General features: G+C 56.5%; 1 long non-coding RNA gene across 2 annotated transcripts; it reads right to left on the reverse strand.

Annotated features, from left to right (window-relative positions):
• Positions 1-672: 672 nt before the first annotated feature.
• LOC106782829 (uncharacterized) lies at positions 673-23237 on the reverse strand. 2 transcript variants are annotated; one of them, XR_011434067.1, is made up of 4 exons: positions 12553-13047; positions 7865-8001; positions 6131-6244; positions 673-2670 (listed from the first exon to the last, which is right to left on the reverse strand). It is a non-coding gene; the product is annotated as an uncharacterized lncRNA (long non-coding RNA). The 2 variants fall into 2 exon arrangements; XR_011434068.1 differs by lacking the exon at positions 12553-13047 and adding an exon at positions 22916-23237 and having other exon boundaries at positions 676-2670.
• Between the last annotated feature and the right edge of the window lie 107 nt (positions 23238-23344).

Here is a 23344-nt window from a genome sequence, read left to right on the forward strand (position 1 = left end):
TCCTCACCACCCCAGCCTCAGGAAGAAGCCGTGCTGCCTCACGAATGGGACATCCAGTGAGATGAGTGTGGGGGCCACAGACCTGGCTCCTGGCCTCTGAATGCCGTTTCTGCAGGGGCGGGCTCTGTGGAAACATGGGCCCTGATGATGCCTTCTGAGGGTGCTCTGGGAACCTGTTCAGCAGGATGCTGGAAAGAACTGGTGCCCATCCCAGGGGACCCAAGGGGGTCCTACAGGTGCAGCTGCAGGTCAGGGGGAAGTCCTGAGATGCCCCGTGAATAATGAGAGCTCTTGAGGTGCAGGCTGTGCCCAGGGTCTGCTGCCTGGGTGGGGCACATGGGAGACCTTCCCTCCCTTGAGGCCACCTTGCCTGCCAGGGGACCACACAGTGGTATCCTATGAGGCAGGAGCAGCCCCTGTGGGATGTTATTGGTGAGAAGCAATGAGATCTGGTTTTGCAAGGTGGTGGGGGGAGGCGGGGAGAAGGGCTGAGAGTGGCCATGTGGGGAGCCAGTGAGCATGCTGGTGGAGGGAGGGGATGGGCACCGGGACCCTGCAAGGGGCCGTGGCGTGGTGGTGATGTTTCATTGTGCTGTTTACATGGGCCTCCGTGTCTTCGGAGGGAGAGCAAACCTTGGCGTCTTCCTGACCACTGACCACACGCATGAACTCACAGCAAATTAATCAAATCATTCTTTTCCAGGAAAACAAACACAGAATCCATGTTCAGGACATTTCCCCTCCCCAGACAATGACCCACTGGGTGAAACTCCAGAAAACTGCCTCGTCCACACAGACCTGGGAAGCCCAGACCCAGCCTGTGGGCAGTCAGATGGTGGTCCCCAGAGTTCCTGCTGCTGGTCCAGCACAGCTGGCAGGTTATAGGGGAGGGTCATGTCCCCCTGGGAGGCTCAGGAGGCAGATTTCTGCAGAAAGAGTTAAAAAGCCATCCAGGGTTAGTCACACAGAGGAGGAGGTGACACATTCACATTCGAGGGCTGAGGAGCGTTGTCCTGGTGCCTGTGTACGACCTGCTCCTCCTCCAGGAGCGGAGCTGCAGAGGCCCGGGGCTGATGGGGAAGGCACCACGCCCTGCCAAGCTCCCAGCCTCTCGCAGGGCCTCCCCTGCAGCGGCTCAGACGACGCTGTCCACCTGGGAGCATCACCCTCACAGTGACCCCACTTGGGAACCAAAGACACGGGGCCCAGGAGGCCAAAGACAGGAGGCCCAGGCCCCCACTGGGGCACCCTGGACAGACCAGGTCCCACCGGGGCACCATGGACAGACCAGGCCCCCACCACGGCAGCACCCTGCACTCCTGAATCTCCAGGTCACCCACCAAGTCATTTCCTCTGTGTCTTTTCCTTGTTCCAAGCTCTCCACCTCCCTGAACCCGAGCACACATGGCCTGGAGGATATACTGTGTGACTGTGCATTTTACGGCAGTTTTACAAGAGTGACGTGTCATATGAACTTTCCACCTGTGTCTGGGATGCCCCTGAGTCACCTGGACACGTCTCTTCCATGGAAGGCTGCACAGGCAGATGCTGTTATGACTGAACTGTGTCGCCCCTAAATTCTCACGCTGAAGCTTTGACCCCCAGAATCTCAGAATATGACTTGAAGGCCCTTGAAGATTGGGCCTTTAAAGAGTGACTCAGTGAAACCAGGCTGATAGGTTGGGCTCAAACCCAGTCTGACTGGTGTCCTTGTAAGAAGAGGAGATGTGGACGCAGACACGCTGAGGGGAGGAGGCTGCAGGGAGGGACAGCCGTCTGCAGGCGAAGGAGAGAGGCCTTGGGGGCAACCGGTGCTGCTGACACCATGATCTCGGAGCTCGGCCTCCAGGATGGTGAGACATGCATTCCCGCCCCAGCCTGTGGCGTTGTCGTGGCAGTGGAGCCCACCGCACACCCAGCATGCCAGCGCCGTGGGTGCCCAGCATGCCAGCGCCGTGGGTGCCCAGCATGCCAGCGCCATGGGTGCCCAGCATGCCAAGGGGCTGGATTCGCAGATGCTCCTGGCTGTAGCTGATGTGGCCGGACCACAGTGCTCCGCATTCCTCTCGGCACACAAGGCTCGCCTGCCCCACATCAGCCCCTGTGGCCATCAGCACTTTTGCTTTTTCATTTTTGCCAGTGTGACATGTCCCAAGTGACACCTCACCCCTCATGAAGCCAGTGCCCACCCAGGTCCCTTCCAGCAACGCACAGCCCCTGCTGCCCAGGGCAGGCCACCCTCGTGGTGACGACCAACTCCCGGGCAGGGTTGCCCCCAAGCCAACAGCTCCGTCCTCTCCCAGTCCTCCGCACTCCTGAGGTATCTCCCCAGAGGCCCCCACCTCCAGATGCCCCTGTCCCAGAGAGCAGCCCCCGTGTCTGTGGTGCTCGCTTCCCTGACAGCCAGTGCACCCGAAACCTTCTCAGGTCTGATGGCTCGTGGACTTGCTCGTTGGTTCGCCCAGTCAAAGCCCTCTCCCATCTTCCCATAGAGTTTGTCTCTTTCTTGACAACTTATAAGAGTTCTTAGTACAGGGGCTGGCCCCGTGGTTGAGTGGTTAAGTATGTGCACTCTGCTTCGGCGGCCCAGGGTTTTGCTGGTTCGGATCCTGGTTGCGGACAGGGCACTGCTCGTCTGGCCATGCTGAGGTATCATCCCACATGCCACAACTAGAAAGACCCACAATGAAAAATACACAACTATGTACCAGGGGGTGGGGGGCTTTGGGAGAAAAAGGAAAAATAAAATCTTAAAAAAAAAAAAGTTCTTAGTACAATATGGACTTTAGCTATCTGTCACCTTAATTAAACTAGTTTCTCAAATCAATGATTTGTCTGCTGACTTGGCTTGTGGAATATTTTGCTACATTCAAGTTTCAAGTTTGATATAGTTAAGTGTGACTGTAGGGAAATATGGAAGTATATATATAAGAGATTACTGTGTTTCTCCAGACAGAGTCTGTATAAGGAGAAGAAAACCAAAAAAATTAATATCCTCAAAGAGATGAGAGAAAGTATCGTGACCACAGAAAAAGATCAGAATGCTACAGAAGTAATTATTCAGAGAACAAAAACAAGCTCTTGGAAATAAACGTGACGGCAGAAATGAAAAGCTCAGTGAAGGAGCTGGAAGTCAGAGTTCAAGCGTCTCCTTGAAAGTAAAGCCAAAGACCAAAAAAAAAAAGGAAATAGGAAAGGTTTTTGGAGTCCAGTCTGAGAGGCCCGAGATCCTGACAGTGTTTACCACAGAAAGAGGGAGAGAGAAGACACAGGGAGGAGATAATTTAAAATTAGTAATTCAGGGGCCGGCCTGGTGGTGCGGTGGTTAAGTGTGCACGTTCTGCTTTGGTGGCCCAGGGTTCGCCGGTTCAGATCCCTGGTGCTCGGCAAGCCATGCTGTGGTAGGCGTCCCACATACAAAGTAGAGGAAGATGGGCATGGATGTTAGCTCAGGGCCAGTCTTCCTCAGCAAAAAGAGGAGGATTGGCAGCAGATGTTAGCTCAGGGCTAATCTTCCTCAAAAAAAAAAAAAAAATTAGTAATTCAAGAAAATTTCTGGAACTGAAAGACAGGAATTTCCAGATTGAAAGAGCTGCTGGGCACCTAGCAATGGGATGAAAATGAAGCCACAGAAAGGCCATTTTCATGAACTGTGAGAACACTGAGGACAAAAAGAAGCCCTAAAACTTCAAGCCAGGAAAACCAACTGGGAGCAGCTCCAGTGGCCTGGTGGTTATAGTTTGGATGCTCGGCTTCGGCGGCCTGGGTTTGGTGTCCCCTGTCAGTATTGTCTGTCAGTAGCCATGCTGTGGTGGTGGCTCACATAGGAGAACCAGAAGGACCTACAACTATGTACTGGGACTTTGGGGAGAAAAGAAAGAGGAAGGTTGGCAACAGATGGTAACTCAGGGCAAACCTTTCCCAACAACAACAAAAAAAGAAAAAATGAAAAACCGAGTGGGTTTCACACCATGGATCAGCAGTGACAATAACATCGCATTTACCCACAGCAGCATTGGAAGCCGGGAGATGCGAGGACAATGTTCTCACAGCTCGGAGGGAAAATGGTGACTGTGCTGGAGTTTTATACCCAACCAAACTGTCATCTGGTGAGCATGGACTAAAGGCATTTTAAAGCCACGTGTCTGCCTGCCATGTGCCCTTTCTCAGGAAACTACTGAAGGACTACTCCACCAAACAAGGAGTAAACTGAGAAAGGGGAAGGCATGGGATCCCGGAAAATCCAACCCAGGGAAGAAGCAAAGGGAATCTTTAGGATGAAGACCAAGGGAGCTCTCAAGGTGCCAGCCCTGCCACAGACCCAGGCAGGATGGTCCAGGACTGCGCAGGTGGGGGCTCCTGCAGGGACCTCCTTGGAAATACCCTTGTGTTAGAACGTAAGCCACTGGTGGGAGCCTGAGGGTGAACTGGTGATGAGTTCAGAGAAAACTCAGCTGGCACGAAAAAAGAAAGGCAATTATTAACTCCAGGGAAAACAGCGCATCTGTGGGTAGGAACAGTAACCATGGCATGCCACAGGCCTGGCGTGAATGCAAATCTAATTGCTGAATACAGAGCTAACTAGAGATATAAGGTAACTCTGTTGGGAATATAGGAGGACCCAAGTGTGTGTGGGAGTGGGGAGAAGTGAAGAAATAATTGGCATCTTCCTTAGAGTGAATTTAACAGATAGCACCTGAGACGGAAACACTGAGAAGCTGATATTCAGTCACGTTCTCACGCAGACGCTGGCACAGGAGTCGCATGGGAAGATGGAAGTGGTTGCCCGTGGGGCTGGTGTCGAGGGTCTGGCAGAGGCTGGATTTGTTCAAGCCTCACAGAAATGTCTGACTCTTAAACTACATACAAGTATAACTTTGATAAAAAATGAAACTAAACATTCAGTTGGTGCACTCCCCATCCTCTGAGGCCTGGCAGTCATTTCAGCAAAACGGAAATGACCTGTAATGAAAGGTCAGCTGGAACTTGGCTGTGAATGTATCTGTTCTCATTCCATTTTCAAGGAAATGTCTCTGAGCACCTTTCCTGACTCTTCTACGTAACAGGCCACCTCACATTTCCACCCCCCTTTTGATAGTTGATATTCTGCTGGACAGCATCCATTTCTCTGGGTTTTCCCAGTATGGGGCCACATGCAGTCCAGCACCCCCAGCCCACTGTCCACCCTCCGGGTCAGGCACGGTCTCCATGGCGGCCACTCATTTTGCTGCGTGGCCGTGAGGCTGTGTCGCTATGGCGCTACCCTGTGCCTCGGGCCTCATCTCAGTTCACTGTGCCTGTGTTACCATGGCACCCTGGGCACTGAATCTCGGCAGGATTGAATTCCACACATAGACGTGTGTCTTGTCAAACAGGATAAATATGGTTTCCTTGCAAGAGTGTCTGGCCGTTGTCGTGTCCAGGAAACGTAAACCAAGCCATCTGGGTCTTGCTCCCTGCCTCCAGGGCCCCCAGGTTTCAGGCTGTCATCTTCAGGGATGGCTGGGTCATAAATAGGCCCGTGAACAGTTTAGGCCCTTCCCACAGGAAGTTCAGAAACACACACAAACGTCACAGAGGTCCAAGACCCCGACTTCTCCTGGGGAGCCCTGGCATCACCTCGCAGCCTTTCCATGGAGAAGACTGGGGCTGAATTTCCAACAGGCCACGGTGCTGTGGGGTCTCGGCAGCCCGGCCGACCAGCACTGGCCCATTTTCAAGCCCCAGCTTTCCCATCTGTTTTCAAACACTCCCACGTGTGTGTGGGCACAATCCCCACCCATCCCCCCAACAAATAGCATAAATGGCCGCTTTCTGTAAGACTGTCCAGCAAGGGCATCCACTTCCAGAGGCCCCCACCTTCTCCCGTGGGCTCCTTGCCGCCCAGGGCACAGCCCCATGCTCACAGCTGGGACCTTTCCAGAGTCCCTGATGCCCCAGTGCCACCAGCAGCATCAGGACACCTCAGAGACAGCAGGCTGGACCGCGGCTCAGAAGGGAAAGCTTCGGAATGGGCGCTGGTGGGGGTGGGGCACGGGTTCTGGAGCCAGCTCCGTCCAGAAGCGATCAGGTAACCTCGGACCCCAGGAGACAAACCTCTCCGGACGCTCCCCATGAGCCTCAGTCCTACCTGGTTCCCGAGGATGGCGGCATCCCGGCACGGCTCCTCAGGGCACCCGCTCTGCCTTATCATGGCCTGGCTGGTCGGAATGCGGTGGAAACCTTTGCCTGGTACAAGCGGCCTCTGCAACACAGCCCAGGAATTTTGCATTGAATAATTTTTAACTTCTGCTCTGAGAGAAAACCAGGGTTGTGTAAAGTGTCTGTCTACACAGGAATGCCAAGGGGCTTTCATTTGCAAGTAAATACCTCAATAATAACGAGGAAAACTGCCTTGGGGGAAAAAAGAAGAAAAAACAGAGAAAGAAAGTGCTCACAGGGCCTCAGGGCCCTGCCGGTCAGGCGGTCTTACCTCTCCCCCAGGGAAGTGAGGGCAGCGTCTCAGCCGGGGACCCGCATGGTGGACGGGCTTCTCTGGGGGCCGGCCCGCCTGGCGACTGCTCCCACTCCGCATCCCCCCACCTCCCCTGGCCTCTGACCCCATGCCCCGTCCTGCCATTTCTTTCAACAGCTTCAAATTTCAGAAACTGCCGGAGCCAGGCACCACCCCGGCGACCTGCCACCGCCTCCAGCACTCCCTGGGCTGCTCTGCACTCTTCCGTGGCTCGGACCGAGACCCTGTGACTGGACGTGACAGAGGCCGCACGCAGCTCCTGTAGGCCCTGTCGCCACATGGGGGCTGGCCCTGCTCCGATGACCATCACCCAGCGAGCTGGAACATGCACAGCCCCAAACCAGAGTTTTCCTTTAAAAAGACCTCCAGTTCCTCCAGCTCTGGGTCAGGCGTGACAGTCGCTCATAGTACCCAGGTAAGGCCTGTACACCCCATGTGGGAGGGCACCCAGGCGCCATGCGGCATCACCACCCACGGCAGAGGATGGTCCGACAGCCCAGCTCTGTCCCCCACAGGGGCCACAGGCTCGGCACCCTGCCTGCCGCCATAGAGAGCCCTGGGTGTTGGAGGGCTGAGCTTGGGAGGGGCTCTTGTCCAGCAGCCGGAGGTGCAGCCGAGAGAGAGGCCAGACACGAGGGGCCTGGGCAGGTGGGGTCAGGAGGGGCTGGTTCTCCAAACACACCCAGGCTCTGCTCCAGGACAGTGGGAAGCTCGCCTCGCAGTGACCCGGCTGGGCCAGGCGGGTGGACGGGACAGCAGTAGGCCCTCTGTCCAAGGAGGCGGACACTCTTCCAGCAAGGCCCACGCTGGGAACCATCCTCGGGGACAAGCATGGGGCAGGCCCTCAGGACCCGCGCTCTTGAGGGTGGTTGTGGAGGGCCGAGTGAGGAAGAGGACACGGAGCAGACCCAGGCAAGGCCGCGGGGCCAGGGCCCCCCACAGCCGAGGGCGGCCTGGAGGGGTGTAGGTGGCTTGGGGTTCTGGAACAAGAGGGCCCTGTCCCGCTCACCTGGGTGGGGGCACAGGTCCTGCCCCCGCCCCCGCCCGCCCCCACTCCCTGCAGGTTGTTTTGGGTGTGACGCCTGGCTGGCTTTCTTCCATTTCTTCCCTTGTTCACTCAGCATCGGATTTCAGGATGTGTCAGCGTAGCCCTGGAGCCGCTGATAGGCTGCTAGCGTTGCGTGGAGCCCACCACGGCCGCAGCCCCACGCCCAGCTCTGCAGGGACGGCCCCAGCCCGGCTGCCCTGCTGGCCCCTGGAACCCTGTACACACTGGGCCCATGGCCTGCACATGCACCAGTGCGCCACACTGGGCAGGTGGAGGCTGAGAGAGCCCTTCTCGTGACTCACTTGCATTTCTCTAACTGCTGATGAGCTTGGCCGTGCCCCTGTGCCAGGCCTTCCAGTTCAGGGTCTCTTCTTCTGGACGTGCTCACCCATGGCCTTTGCTCGCTTCCTTCTGTGTTTGTGAGATGTCTATCCTCTTCCTGTAAAAATGCAAAATCCCTTGTATGTCCCAGACCAGAGTACCTATGGATTTGCACATGTCAATTATCTCTCGGTTCTGTCGTGTCCGTTGGGCAGGAAACCCTGATTCTGATGTGATCAAATGTGTCCACTTCTCGCCGACAGTTTGTGTGTCTGAGGTTTGGTTTAGGCCCTCCCTCCCCGTCCCTCCAGGCCACCAGGCATCACCAGTGGTTCTTCGAAGGTGGCTGACCCGCACGTGCGATCCGGGACTCGTTCTGTTTTGCCCACAGCACGAGCCTGTCCCCAGACCCCATCCCGGCACTGTCATCCTGTATTAAACACACACGACCTCAGGTCTGTCCCCAGACTCTCGCTCCTGGGCCCGCGTGTCCTTCTTGCCCAGCTCCCCTGGTTTCGTAACCACCGCTTTGCCATGTGCCCGGACACCTGGAAGAGTGAGCTCCTCTCTTCCCTTTTTTTTTTTTTTTAAGGTTTACTTAGTTATTTGTGCCTTTTTCTTCCATAACTTTTAGAGTAAGTTTATCTAGTCCGACGGTAATTTTCAGTAGGGTTGCGTGGACCTACCAGGTTAATCAGGAAAGACTGAGGTCAATCCAAGAACATGGACTCTCCGTGGCCTCAGATCAGCATCCGTGGCCTGTATTTGAGCTTACAGCTCTCTCCATAGAGGCTGTGTATATTCCAGCTTATGTTAATTCCTAGGTACTTTATCATATTCCTTGCTATTTTGAATTCTTTTTTTTCTAATTGGTTATTGCTGGTATAGAGCAATATTGTTGGTTTTTTCTTTTTTTAAAAATTGAGGTGAAATTTACATAATATAAAATTAACATTTTAAAGTGTATGTTCTGGTGGCTGTTAGTGGCAAGGTTGTGTAGCCACCACTGCCTCTCTCTATTTCCAGAACATCTTCATCACTCCAAAGCAAGCCAGTACCCACGAGCGTCCCTCCCTGTTCCCCACGCCCCAGCCCCTGGCAACCACCAATCTACTGTCTGTTTCTATGGATTTGCCTATTCTGGATATTTCATATAAATGGAATCATACAATATGTGGCCTTCTCTGTCTGGCTTCTTTATAATACTATTGATTTTTTTATTGTGATAAAATACACATAAAATTTACCATTTTAACCATTTTTAAGTACATAGTTCAGTGACAGTAAGCACTTTCACATTATTGTGCAACCCTCACCCCCCCATCTCCAGAACTCCTTCATCCTCCCAAACAGAAACTCCGTCCCCATTAAACACTAACTCCCATCCCCCTCCTCCAACACCCCACCCTCCATTCCACTTCCTGTCTCTGAATCTGATGACTCGAGGGACCTCATATGAGTGGAATCAGCCGTATTTGTCTTTTTGTGACTGGCTTATTTTACTCAACACAATGTCTTCAAGATAATACTGTCGATTTTTGTAGGTTGGTCTTTTATTCAGCAATTTTATTGGACTGTTATTCTAATATTTGCCCATCAATTCTATTGGTTTTTCTAGATAAAAACCAATAGAATTTTTATCTCTTCTCTTATAACTGGCATGCCTCTCATTTATTTTTCTTTATCACGTTGGCTATGATCTCCAGCACTGTATGAGGCAGTACCATGATATGAGATCACTCTCGACCTGACCCAGATCTTAAAGAGAATGCACCGGAAGTCTCTCCACTTAGTGTCACGTTTGCTATGAGGTTTTGGCGTGTGAGCTTTATCACATTAGTGAACTTCCCTTTTATCACTAGTTTGCTAGAGGTATTTTTCAAATTATAAATAGATAGTGAAATTTATTAAAAGCTTTTTCTGCATCAACTGAGGTGACTACATCTTCTCCTTTAATCTATCAAACCATCCTTGCATTCTTACGACAAAGCCATTGGACCATGATATATCTTTTTAGTACACTGTTGCACAGAGGATCTTGATGCTACGAGCCAGACCCTACATCCTCTTCACCACAGGGCCGCACAGCAGGACCCACCTCCTCACTGCACTGCTTGACCGTCCTCCGCCCTGACCGCTCCTTGGCCTTCCCTGACCTGTGTGAAGGTGGGCAATGCACAGGAGTCAGGGTAGGCTCAAGACACCAGAAACAATGCCAGGCCTCCAGTGCATTGAAGCCCTCCCTGTTTCTCCACACCCTGTGTTGGGCACTGGGGGTTCAACAGCGAGCAGGTCCCTTCCCTGACATCCCAGGGCATCAGGAGGCCCCCTTGGAACTTGAGTGGAGTCCTCATAGTGATGGTAGATGTTAGCGTGTTGTAAGATGTGAATTCTAATGGCATTTAAAATGCTTACACCGTTCTCAGGAGAGAGAATCCAGGCAAAGAGAACAGAGATGGCATTTCAGAAAATGAATCGTTATATACAGGGCACAGAGCTCATCTTTTCCAGTGGAAAACATGGCAGGAAAAGACCCTACTGTCCAACATATAAGACATTTAAAGAACGGACGCATTGGAATCCTCAAGCTCTCACAGTAACTCCTTTTCACAAGGGAAGCACCTCCAGGACGCTCTGCTTGGGAAAACACCCAGCACCAAGAGTCAGAAAGCAGAAGCATAAAGCACCCTGAGGACTGATTCAGACAGACGGCCTCGCGGTGGGGCCAGTGCTGCACCCCCAGGAGCCGGCGAAAGCATAACCCTGACGGTGCACCTGCGGGCCCTAGGTGTGCGCTCTTGCTGCTGCCCAATCTGCAAGCATTGTGCCCCTTCTCAGGGGCGGCCGCTAACGCCACAGCGGCAGACCAGACCACCCAGGGGACGGGAGTAGAGAGGGACCCCAGGCCCCCAAATGGTATCCGTGAGCACCACCCAGGAGCAAGTCGGTACCAGGCACCGAGGCTGCAACAGCAAAGGGCGCAGACCAGGTCTTGGGAGATGGGGGGCTTTAGTGGGGACAGTGCAGGCTGAACAGAGGAAAGGAGGCAGGAGTGGGATCTCGGGGCATGTTCCGGGCAAGGCCCCTGCCTGAGAGGGAAGGTGCACAGAGTGGACAGGCGGTGAGGGCTGGGGGCAGATGGGGGGATGGGTAGGTGCAGCAGAGGGGGAGGTATGACTTGGGGGGGAAGGGTTATGGCTGGGGGCAGGTATGGCTGGGGGTGGGGAAGGGCCAGAGCATGTGTGATCTTGCCTGCCAGCCGGGGCAAAGGATGGGATCTGTGGGGAAACCACAAATGTACAGGAGTTGGCAAAAGATGAGATGCCCTTGCCCGGCAGGAGTGACGAAAGTGGGCAGCCAACAAAGGCTGGGGAAGCCATGCTGCCAGGGCAGGTTTGAGGACCAGGTGACCAGCAGGGCCAGCCAGAGAGGGTCAGAGGGAGGCCATGGTGCTGGAACCACAACCACATCCCAGACAGCCGAAGGGTCAGAGGTCTTGTGTGTGCCCTGGAACAAGCACCAGGTCAGGGGCCTGCAGGCCGTCCGCTCTGGTCTTAGAATCCCATTCTTTCCGCTGAACCCACAGCACCCCTCTCCCCATAGCAGGGCCCCTGGTCGGCTCTGGGCTGGACGTGAGGGCTGATGCATGGGTCCACACGATCACATTTGTCCTCTGACTGACACCTGGGGGCCAACACGCTGGTCTCTGGAGAGAAGGCCCAAGCCAGGTTGGTGTGTGACCACACATTTGTGTGAATTAAGTTAAAACAAAATGTGTATCTTTTCAAAAATGCTCCTGCTTTATACTCTTAACCAACAACCGCCAGTCCATCAAAACAAACCCATAGATGGGATGACGGCTTCCAGGAAAACACAAAACAAGCCAAAACCGAGTGAGCAATGATCCCGACCAGGGGCTGCTCTACATCCAGGTGCCCGTGGCGGGCAGCCCCTGAGATGCCATGGGGATCCCTCCTCTTGGTGTCCACCGCCCTGTGCCTCCCCTCCCCGACTCCCTGCTAAATGGACACGACTGGACACAAATGATGTCTATAAAAAGACTGTGGTTTGTCTGGGGCTCTCTCCAGGACTGCTCACCCTGGGGGCAGCCTGCCCTTGTGGCAGCCCAGTGGGGCGCTCCGGGCTGAGCTCTGAGATGGCGTGGCCCCTCTCACCCTGCGATGGCGGCCTCTGCTATGCCCGCTGCTCTGGGTTCCTGAGCCACTTTTAGCTGTTATATTTGGGGTCCTTTGTTACCAGGCAGCAGGTCACTGATATGAGAAGCCACGTGAACCCCACATGGAGGCCCCTTTTCCTGCGCTCTGTTTGCTGCTCAGGACCAGCCACATTCTGGCTGACCTCTGGTGTGGGCGAAAGCTCCCCATGCACCTCACATGCCCCGGATCTCCTGCTGCCCCCGTCCTCCTCGCTCCCTGGGCTGGCCTTCGCCCTGCGCCAGGTCAGCCAAGTGTCAGCGCTACCTTCCGGTATGGAAAAGGAGGCCTGGAGCTCAGGGTGACCCCAGGTCCAGCATCCGGCACACTCCCACTGCTGCCCGGGGCTCCATATGGCTGCCAAAGGACCCTCCAACTTCAGGCCCATTTAATACTTAACCCTCAGCACCAAGCCACACCCTAGACAAATATTTATTTGGCAGTTAAGGGCTTACCAGGACGAAGGCCACGAGAGGCTTCTCGCAGCTGTGGCGGCGTGTGAGCAAACCAGGTGCTGACTGGTCTGGGAAGGGCTATCAGTGTCGGGTGGAGGGAGGGTGGGGACCAGAGGCCCCCTGAGCTGTGGGAGGAGAGCTGGGATGAGCCTTGAGGACTTCAGGCTTCTCGGAGATGCAAAGCAAAGATGTCCCACCTGGCAGGAGGACCTGGGTGAGGGTGCTTTGGACACCCGTCCCCTGTGCAGAGGGCGTGTGGGGCCCTGGCTCCGGGAGCCGGGCTGGTGGCCTGTGCCAGCTCAGGATATGTCCTGACGCCCAGGTCTCAGAGCACTGATGCTGTGATAACGAGGCAAAGCCGATTACGGGGCTACAGCCCTGGGAACGCCTTCATCCTACAAGGGTTGTGGTCTGGAAAGACGCCCGGGGGCAGCTCTCAGTGAGGCCCCAGATGATGGGTGGCCTCTGGGCCACACTGGGCAGATCTCCCAGCCCGCCAATGGCCACCCTCGCCCAGAGCTCAAGAACAGTGGTGGGAAGGGGGTAGGGTGTGTCCACCTCGAGCCCCTGGGGACCTGGCAGAACTCTCCTTGTGGCCCCACCCCCAGGCCTGGCTCACCTTGGAAGGGGCTGTGGTGGCTGAGCAGTGTCCTGCAGGGACCCCAGGCTTGTGGACTCAGAGGCCAGGAAAGGGCTTGTCCCTGAGCCACAGCTGAACCCTCCCTCCTCTGACCTCAGTGGTAGGTGGCTGCCAGCTGAGCTGGGTTGAGGCTGTTCAGGGAGGACCCCCGAGCCAGCCCTGGGCCCGTCAGTGCTGATCCTTGACTTATGCCTGGATTCCAGATAGGATGGTTTCCGCCCGGCCGGCAGGGGTTGTGTCCTTGGTCCAGCCTCCGTCCTCTTGCTGACCCCTGGGAGGCACAGGTTCCAAGTGTCCAGGGCCGTCCACCGCTCAGTCAAGACCTTGTTCCCCTCTGCTCTTTGTGCGCTGGGCCTTCGGTCAGGGTGCTCGGAGGGGTCACAGCCCCTCCAACGCAACCTACACTCTTCCGGAGAGCTGAGCCGTCCAGGGAGTGATGAGTCTGATCCCAGGGAGAGCTCCCCCAGGCTTGTTGACAAGATGAGGGAGCAGAGGTGCTGCGTGGTAGAGGGGTGCGATGGCCCGGGATTGCCGGGCCTCCTCTGAGGTGCTGGTCAGGGTTCTGGGGACCCCAGGAAGCCATGATTTGGGACTTTTGGGCACCTGGGCCAGGGAGGCACTGGGTGTCACAGGTTGAAGGAGGGGCCCCTTCCTTCCCCCCAGGAAGAGGGTGCCTCAGTGCCAACCCCAGGAGCACCCCATGTTCCTCAATGGGGCGGGGTGGCAAACTTTCTGATCCTGAGAACCCCTACTTCGGCGTCTCTCCGAGACAGGGCCCAGGCCTACCCTTCTCCCTTTGAGCCTCAGAGTGGCTGGGCAGCGAAGACGAAGCAGCACCCCATGGTCCAGGCCAGCCTCCCGCTGGACAAGGGCGCCACCTGCAGGTCAGCACGAGAATGTGCCATCCCTGAGGGACAGGCTGTGTCCCACTGTCCACCCCAGCAGCCTGGTGGCCCAAATGGGAACCTGCCTTGGCCCAAAGGGAAGGTGGGGTCCCACTTCAGCGCCACAGCAGGCAGCTGGGCAAGGCCCCGCAGACAGAGGATCGGGGTCACCGGGGCAACCTGCAATACGCCCAGACCCCAGCCAGGGGCTGGCTGAACCCCAAAGGCAGGTGTGACCGTGGTCACCTCAGCCCAGTGCAGAGGTGGGGCCGTCCTGTAGGCCTCAGAGGTTTGCTGAGGACAAACGGGAGACAGGCTGCCCCGCGAGGCGCAGCTCCTGGAGCTCTGAGGAGGGTCCAGCAAAGGCCAATGGGCTCTTGCGCTTTCGGCAGTGAGCTTTCAGCACACGGCCAGGGGCACAGCCCAGCAAGCACTGTGTCCCATGAGGCCGGCGCCCTGGGCCCCGTCGCCACCAAACCCTGCGGCTGACCCGAGGCCTCTTCCCAAGCTTCACCAGGCGACCAATGCTCCTGCCAGGTCCCTGCAGCCCACGGGATGCCTCCAGCCCCACCCCACAGTGCCAGGCACATCTGTTGTGTGCTGGGGTCCTGCTGCAGGTGCCAGGCCTGCCAGCAGCTACAGTGACTACACACGGGTGCCCATGTCGTGAGCACTCAGCAAGCTGCCCCTACACTCCGAAAGGCAAGGCCGGAGGGTGGGGCAGAGGGGGGCACCCAGCCCGGCTTCTCCCCGGTCTGAGTTTCTCCCTGACAAAGACCGGGCACCATGCAGCCCAGGTAAACGGGCACAGTTGGGGAGGATGGGAGTGGGAGGTTGTAAACACAGCAATTACAGCCTCCTTCTAATTGCCAGTGACTAATTAACAAATAATTGAGCCTCCCCCAGCACCGAGGCCTGTTTGGGAAGAGCTAACGACCTTCACCTGCTCCTCCCTGACTGCACAGATGCTCCTGCAGGGGACGGGGGTGAGGGGCTCCCAGGGGTTGGGTTACGAAGCCTGCCTTGCTCCCCACATCCTGGGGTTCCCCAGCCCGGGGCACGTATCCTAAGGTCTGCAGACATCTGCGCCCCGGAATGGCTGCATGCGACTCGAGCACCCTTGTGGTCAGGGCAGAGAACCCGTGCTCCTAACAGGGCTGAGGAGCCAGCAGGGCAGCCTCGGGGACAAGGTACAGGTTCCACCGCCCACATCCCTGCCCCCAGGAGCAGGCAGGCGAGACTGGGCACAGCTCCTCCCTGGCCACCGAGCCGCCTTCCTGAGCCACCGCGACAGAAAAGCCCAGGGACGCCCCTGCAGCGAGGTGGGCTCAGGCTGCTCTGGGGCCGTCCTGGCCGGATGGCTGGTCTGGCTCAGTTGGCAGCTCTGCGTGGGTCTCCTATTTCTGCAGCTGCGGGTTATCAAGGGTTGTAATCCCTTTGTCCAAACAGCCATATTACAGGAAAAAGCTGAGCCTGAGAAAGGTCACAGGGTTTCAGGAGACAGGACAGAAACCAAGACCCAGGGACAGTCAGGTCCAGACCTACGCAGACCGGCTGCAGGGGCGGGAAGCTCAGACCTCACAGGGTCCCTGGTACAGATGACCCAGCAGTAACATCTTCCTAAAACCATGGTGTGTACCGCCAAGTGGCAGAGGCAGCATGTCTACTTCTGTCCTCTCACCCGTGTGGTCTCTGTGGCCACCTTGCAATCAGGATGCAGGGGGTTCCACCCACAAGGACCCCTGCTGCACTTGTCTGGCCCCACCACCAACCCGGACCACTGCTGTCTGCTCTCCATCGCCACAATTTCGTCCTGTCAGGAATGTGAGATAACTGGAACCGTACGCACGTGACTTTTCGAGACTGGACTTTTTCACCCAGCAAACGCCCTTGAGGCCCATCCAGGTTGCTGGGTCCTGTGGTGTGGCTGTCCCACAGCTGGTCCAACCGTTCACCTATTGCTGTTTTGGTGGTTTCCAGTTTTTGCCTACTACCAGTAAAGCTGCTATGAACACAGGTTTGTTTTTTTTTTTTAAGTATGCTTTTTGGTGAGGATGATTTGCCCTGAGCTAACATTTGTTGCCAATCTTCCTCTTTTATTTTGTTTTTTTTTCCCTCCCCAAAGCCCCAGAACATAGCCGTATACCCTTAGTTGTAGGTCATTCTAGCTCTTCTCTGCGGGTCAGGGCCACAGTGTAGCCTCATGAGCGGTCCACAGGTCCGCACCCAGGATCCCAACCTGTGAACCCCAGGGTGGTGGAAGCGGAGTGTGAACTCAACCGCTCGGCCGGGGCTGGCCCTGCGCACAGGGGTTCGTGTGGCGCGGTCGCACTCCTCCAGCAGCGCCCGGAGCATGGCAGCTGGGCTGCCCGTGAGTGCAGGCTCGGTTTTCCAGGGAACTGTTGGTGGCCCTCCAGACCAGCCGCACCATCTTACACTTCCCCCAGCAATGCAGCCGATCCAGCTTCTCAGCCGCCCCGCCAGCACTCGGTGTCCTCACTGTCTTTAATTTCAGCCGTTCTGACAGGTGTGTGGTTTTGATCTAGGTTCCCCTCGCGGCTCATGATGCTGAGCATCTTTCCATCTGCATCTCTGCCATCTGCACATCTTCTTCCGTGAAACGGCTCTTCATGTCTTTTGCCACCTTCACATGTTTTAAACTGTGTTTACAAATGTGACACATTCTACTTCTTTTTAAACTTTATCTGAATTAACGAAATCTTCACAAATAGCCGATAAACACCTAGATTAAACTTATACATATCTTATTCCAAAAATTCTCTTAAATTTTCCAATACTTACACAACTTAAGTAAGATTTCACTGAAAATATCAAGTCTCAATAGTTTCCTTGTTTGAACAATGATTCAGTGGCAAAGCTGACCCTCTCAGGGGACACGTGCTCTTACGCATGGCAACATGAAACGTGTACGGATTCCACTTCAACACAGAAAGCATGAGTGTGGCTTTCAAGTCCTCCTAGCCCTTTCCCACACAGAATCGAAACCTCACTGGGGTGGAAGCACCCACTCAGGGACACCATCAGCTCAGTGGCCAAGTGGTACCCTCGACCCGAGGGATTTGTGCAGGATGCCCTCGGATCCGCTCACTGACCTCTCTCGGCCATGTCGGCCACATGGGGCCACCGCCCCTCAGCACATTGACCTGACATGCTTGTCCTCGTGTTCACTGCGTGCCCTCACCCAACGGCAGCTCACAGGTCTTGGGGGCCCCTGTCTGCCTTACGGAAGAGGGGGCGGCACCCAGGGAGCTGATGTGAGGTTTGCACAGGCCAGGCAGGTGCTCTGCTCCCAGGAGACCAGCCTGAGGCAGCCAGCAAGGGGCCTGGCCCAGGAGGGGGGTGCCCTGGTGGGCCCTGCTCAACTTGCAGCCCAGCCCCTGCACCGGGGAGGAGCAGACCACCCTGAGAGCCTGGACAAGGCAGGGAGAGGGGACGCTTGTGCAGCAGACACATGGAGGACGAGAAAACAGTCACCCAGGACCACAGCCAGAGGACTGTCTGTGTGTGAAGGGGAGCACAGATATGAGGCGCTTGCTCCTGGGGGCTCAGGCTCCAGAGGACCAGGCAGGCCAGGGAGGGGGTACTGCTTGGGCAGGAGCTGGGAGGCAGAGTCTGGCAGGGGCTGAACTTAGGAGGGGCCTAGGCAGAGAAATGGTCAAAGCCCTGTGCTCCGTCCTCTGCCCCGGCAGCATCTGAGCAAAGGGGGCAGCTTGGGGGACCAGCTATGATGGGGCGGGGGATTGGGTGACAGGAGTTCCTGGGGGGTCAGGAAACAGCTGGCTGCCTGGGAGGTGGCCAGGCTCATAGCCCAGTCCCCAAAGGGTCTCTTGGGCCAGTTCCCTCCGCTCAGCCTTAGGTCGGGGTCCTGGGTACCGAGCCACAAAGACAGACATTCAGTGTGGCCCCTGCATGGGCCCAGGATCAGGAAGTGAGGTCCCTTTCCCACCCCTCCACCTGGGGCTCTGCACCTGGGAAGGTCCAGGTTTCCTCTGTGTTTCCCAGGCCCCAAAGGGAGGGGTCTCTGGTCCTCCCTGGGCCTGACACTCCCCCCCCCACCCCTTCCCTCCCCACCCTGGCTCAAGACCAACGTGGACCAGAATGGATGGAAAGGCTGCAGCTGGCCCACGGGCCTAACCGGGAACCGCCTACAGTCACCTCCTCCATGGCCAGCGACTACGGCCAGTGCCGTCTGCCCTGGGGCTCTCGCAGCAAGTCCATGCCCTACAGGCTCCCCGGAGGGCTGGCCACCCCCCACCACCAACCCCACAGCTAGGCTCACGATGCACCTGGTGTCTAGCCCTGGGCACCTGGATACAAGTACATGGCTAGAAGGAGGGGGTGGGGTTTGCATGCCTCTCGTTGCAGCCAAGCACCTGGTCACCAGGTGGCACTGCTCCTGCCAGGCTGCCTGACCACGTGCTAACCCTAACCCTGACCCTAACCTGCCCCGGGATTAACCCTGACCCTCCACTGCGTGGGGAGGACACGATGAGGGCGTGTGGCACCAGCATCCTGCCATGGCCTGGGCAGGGCACCACCCTCTGGGAAACGATAGCCGTTGGCGCCCAGGCACAACCTCTGACCCAGCACTTCTGCCAGACCTGGAGGGAAGGTCTGGGCAGCAGGTGTTCACTTAGCGTTATGTGTAGGAGCACAGACCGAAGCAATGAGAGGTTTGCAAATCACGCAGCTCAACAACAGCGTTTAAAGCCGTCTACATTTCCTGTATTGTTAACGCCCTGCCTTGTTCAGAAAGGGTAGACTGGCTGACAAAATACACAAAACGCAGGAAGACAAAATATAAGTGGAAAAAAAGCGAGGGCCAGTGCTCAGGGAATTCTGCGGGATCCTCTCGCCCATGCCCAGCCCTGCGAGCCAGGGCCTGTGTGTTCCTGGACAGGCCGGGCAGCCCCCTGGTCAGTCTCTCAGCTGCATGGCAGTGCTGTTTGAGGCCTTGCTGAGAAACTGCGTAAGAGTGGCTACGATGATAGCTGCAAACAGTGAACGTGCCTTTAGAGAACAAGATGAGTTCTTAGAATCTAAGTCATGGCAGCAGGAACACTGAAAACTAGGTGTAATGACTGGAAAATAGAAGAAAAAAGGAAATAAAATGTGGGAAAGTTACAGGTCATTCCAAGAGGTCCAAAATCCAACTGCAAAAAGGGAGCGAGGGGAAGAAGCTGTCACCGCCACAGCACCAGCATACGCCCAGCGCAGGCGGCCTCATGTCAGAGTGAAGGGGCCCAGGTCCAGCAGGACAAACAGAGGAAAGGCCCACACTGGGGACCGGAGTCACAGGACACCTCCTTCCAGTGGGGATGAAGAGAGGCTGAAGCTTCGAGGGAGAAAACAAGCCATCCACTGCGTGTGGAGACGGGTGACGTCCACACTAGGCCAGAAACTCCGAGGGGGTGTCTCCACGTCACATTCTACAATCTGCCGCCTGCCCACCCCACTCCAGATGTGCAGCGGCCCCGGCTTTCCCAGTGCACCCCGTCCTGGGGACTCCTGGGGGACATACTCCACCCAAACCGGGGAGGGAGACGGATGAAGGCTCCAGGCCACAGGGCAGCGCAGGAGGCGTGACAGCACCCCTGGGGTGACGGTCAAACGACCCCAGAATCAGACCAAGGGAAGCACCTGTCCAGAAGGGAGCACAGAACGGAGCAGCCCAGGAGGGGCTCCTGGGAGAAAAGGAGGCCAGGGCATCTGTGTCCCGAGGGGTGGACGCTGCTGTTATGTTGGGGCCTGGACACTGAGCCTACGCGGACCTTTACTCCCTGCAGGAGTCAAAGCATGTGGCCAGCAGACCCCTGAGGAGAGGAGACGGAGCTGACGGTCAGGGAGACCAACGCGGCTGGAGCTCACAGGACGGAGCAGCAGAGGGGAGAGCGCCTGCGTATGCCCTCTGAACTCACAGGGCACTGGCAGGGACTCAGAGGGGCCTCGGTCGGGAGCGAACGATCACTGCCCCAGGACCACCTCACACAGCTCACGAGAAAGACCCAAAGGACCAGGCTGCTCCCAGGTCCTCTGATGATCCCAGAGGAAAGCCCAGGAGTGCTCACACAGCACAGAATCTCCTGCACCAACGAGGTACAATGCACATTCGGCGACCGGTCACAGAACACCGAAGCCAACTGAGAGTAAGCAGACCGCTTCATCAAAGAATTGAGTGTGTAGTTAAAAACCTCTCACAAAGGAAACTCCAGGTCCAGATGGCTTCGCAGGTAAATTCGACCAACATCTAAGGAAGAGACATGGATTCTATGCCAACTGGCCCAGGAGCCTGAGGAGGAGGGGGCACCTTCAGCCCATCCCACGAGCCAGCACGACCCTGCTAACAAACCACACTCCAGCACCACAGACCCACATCCCTTACAACACAGGTGCAAAATTCCTAGCAAATTAGGTCTTAACTCGGAAGGTTTTAGCAAGGTGTATACAGCAATATGTAAAAAAGACAAAATATCGTGACCGGACAGGTTTCCACAGGAATGTAAGGTTGGTCTAACGTTAGAAAACCAATGGAATCCACCATATGAATAAACTAAAAAAGAAAAACCATTTTTAAAAGTGTTTGACAAAACCCAATATCCATTTCTGATTAAAAACAAAAACAAATAAAAAACCTCTTGGCCCAGTGGGAGTAGCAGGAACGTCGTCTGCTCAGTAAGATCAGGACTTCTGTGGGGCCGTGGAGCGTGAGGGGAGGAAACCTCCCGCAGAGGTATCTAGGGGCCAGATGGTTACTCGAGACCTCAAGAAACCTGTGTAGAAAGACCCAAGTTGCAGACAACTTTATTGTTCATTTCAGAAACTTTAAGGAAAAAAATGGAAACACCAGGTTTTCAATACATCCTGCAAAAAGGATGTTTACTCCCCATTCCTCAGAATCCTGGCCCTGTGGTGTCCACCATGCTAAACTGCCATCCCCGGACCCTCCCCTCGATGGACGACCCAGCTCCACCCAGACACCAGCCTCCCGGGCTGGGGCTCTGCAGAGACTCACTCAGCATCATCTTAGCAGCAGGTTTCTTTGGTGGCGTTTTTGGGGAGGCCGCATTCCACAGCCTGAGAAGCGCTGGAGTGAAAATGTCACCCTCTGATATTACATGAGACGTGATTAACGGGTGATCTGACACTAGGGAGACTCGGAGCTGAGGCAGGCAATAAATAACACAATCCTGGAAGACCTGCATCCACTGGTCTTCAGGAGATAACCAAGAAAGGGGAAACGCCTCAGCTCCTGGACATGCAAAGCACATCTGTGACACGCTTGGCGGGTGCAGGGCCCCAGGGGAGCTGTCAGCAGATGGCAAAGCTGGTGCTTTAATGCAGAGAATGGAAGCATCCGGGTTCAGGCAAGGGCCAGTTTCCTCTCCATCACAGTGGCTACATAAGCTGTCACGTTCCCAGGCACAATTTAGTTCTCACGAGTTTTTATCATCGCTGTCAGTCACACCATTCTGAACACTTGCTGTCATCAGTGACCTTCTCAGTCCTGGGCGCTTAGGCCCAAGTTTCTGACAGAAGGAAACACAGTGCTGTTTGGAAGTCACACTTGGAGACGACATCCCGAGGGGCACCCTGGGAGGTACCTCCTGCTTCTGATCACAGAGAGTCAGTGAACACGACTCTCCCTCCTGTCCCCGGTGCTCTTGCTGGGCGAATACCCTCAAGCCCGAAGACAGACACTCTATTTCCATTGAAAACTCTGGACATTCACAGTTGGGACCAATGTCCTGAGGTGGTGTCCAAAAGGGGAAGGGAACCCCCAGGACTTGGGGCTGGATGGCCAGTTGGGACAGAGGCCAGCAAGGAAGGAGGCTGAGCAGCTGTCCCAGAGTCAGGGAGCGCAGGGGCTGGGTGTGGATGGACTCCAGCTGTTCTGTGGCACCCATGTGCCCGTACACCTGAAAGTCCTAACTCTAACCCGCGTCCGACTCTCACCCAGGGACACTGACAGGGTCCAGACCCTTTCATTATCACATGCGTGATTCAATTTACTGACAAGCTGTGAGGGCTGCAGGACACACACACGGTTCTGTCCACGCGGCGCAGAGGCAGAGCTCGAGATCACACATGCGGAAATTCCCCCGCCACGGTGTCATCTTGTTGGGATAAAGCCAGCCCAGCATGCCAGTCAGTCCTGTCACCTAGACCTCGTGGTCTTTGGGACTGACTGTGAGGTGCATTCACAGCCCCTCCCCATCCATGAGTCCTCAGGGCCACAGGGTGGAGCTTTAGTGGGAAGAGTAACCAGTCCGACCGGCTTCTCCAGCTCAGACCAGAGGTCGCACTCTCTCGTCTCTGTCGACTGTATCCATACAGAAGCGCAGCAGAGACCTGGAAAGCCTGTTAAGAGTGCCTGCTGACAGCAGTCCACCCAGCGCCCCGCACCCATGCCCAGCTGTAGGTGCCCTTCCAGGTCCAGGCCAAAGTCACATCTCTCTTTTCAGACTCATGGCCCAGACACTACTCTCAAAGTAGGGGCCCTTGAGGAAAAGCAGCCCCTCTTTGTTCACGATGACACCCTCTTGGAACACCCAGTGTCCTTTCCTGCCTCCTCTCTGTGGGGTCCCCCCACCTCCAGGGAAGGTACACCCAGGCCGGACACGACAACGGCAGGGGTCAGTCTGACTCTCTTCTCCCAGAAGCTCCTTTGCACGCGCCTTCCCCAGGGCCGGCGCTCACGCCCACGGGGGAACGCGGGAGGGCAGCCCCGGTGTGGGCCGGGCACGCGACGTCCCCGGAGCCCCGGCCGGCGAGGAAGGCCCTCCGCACGGGCAGAGTCCTCCGCGGCCAGGAGCCCTACCTGGTCTCCTCCTGCCGGCCGGCCGGGAGCCCGGGGCTGCAGCCTCGAGCGGACACGGCCTGAGGAGGAAGACGGACAGAGGGCTCACCGGAGCCTTACTGAACTGAGCGGGGAGCGCCGCCCGCTGCGGGCCAGATCGGGAAACGGCCCCGTCCCCGCAGGCGCTCCACCGCCAGCCGCCCGAGGGGGCCGCTCACGCCGTTTCCACTTCGCCCAGTGAGGCCGAGGGCGGCCGCGTCCCGGGGCTCCCTCCGCGGAGGCCGCGCCGACACCCCTACTCGCCCGGGCGGACGCCGCGAGCCTCCACCCGCCGCCCAGCTCCGGGCTTCCCATCTCCTAACGACGCCGAAGCCGGCCGGCGCGCGGGGAATCCTGGGGAGTGTAGTCTTTCTCCTTCTTTCGTGCGGCGCAGGGTCAGAAGTGCCTTAG

This window comes from Equus caballus, chromosome 2, assembly GCF_041296265.1.
Source record: "Equus caballus isolate H_3958 breed thoroughbred chromosome 2, TB-T2T, whole genome shotgun sequence".
NCBI classification, from domain to species: domain Eukaryota; kingdom Metazoa; phylum Chordata; class Mammalia; order Perissodactyla; family Equidae; genus Equus; species Equus caballus.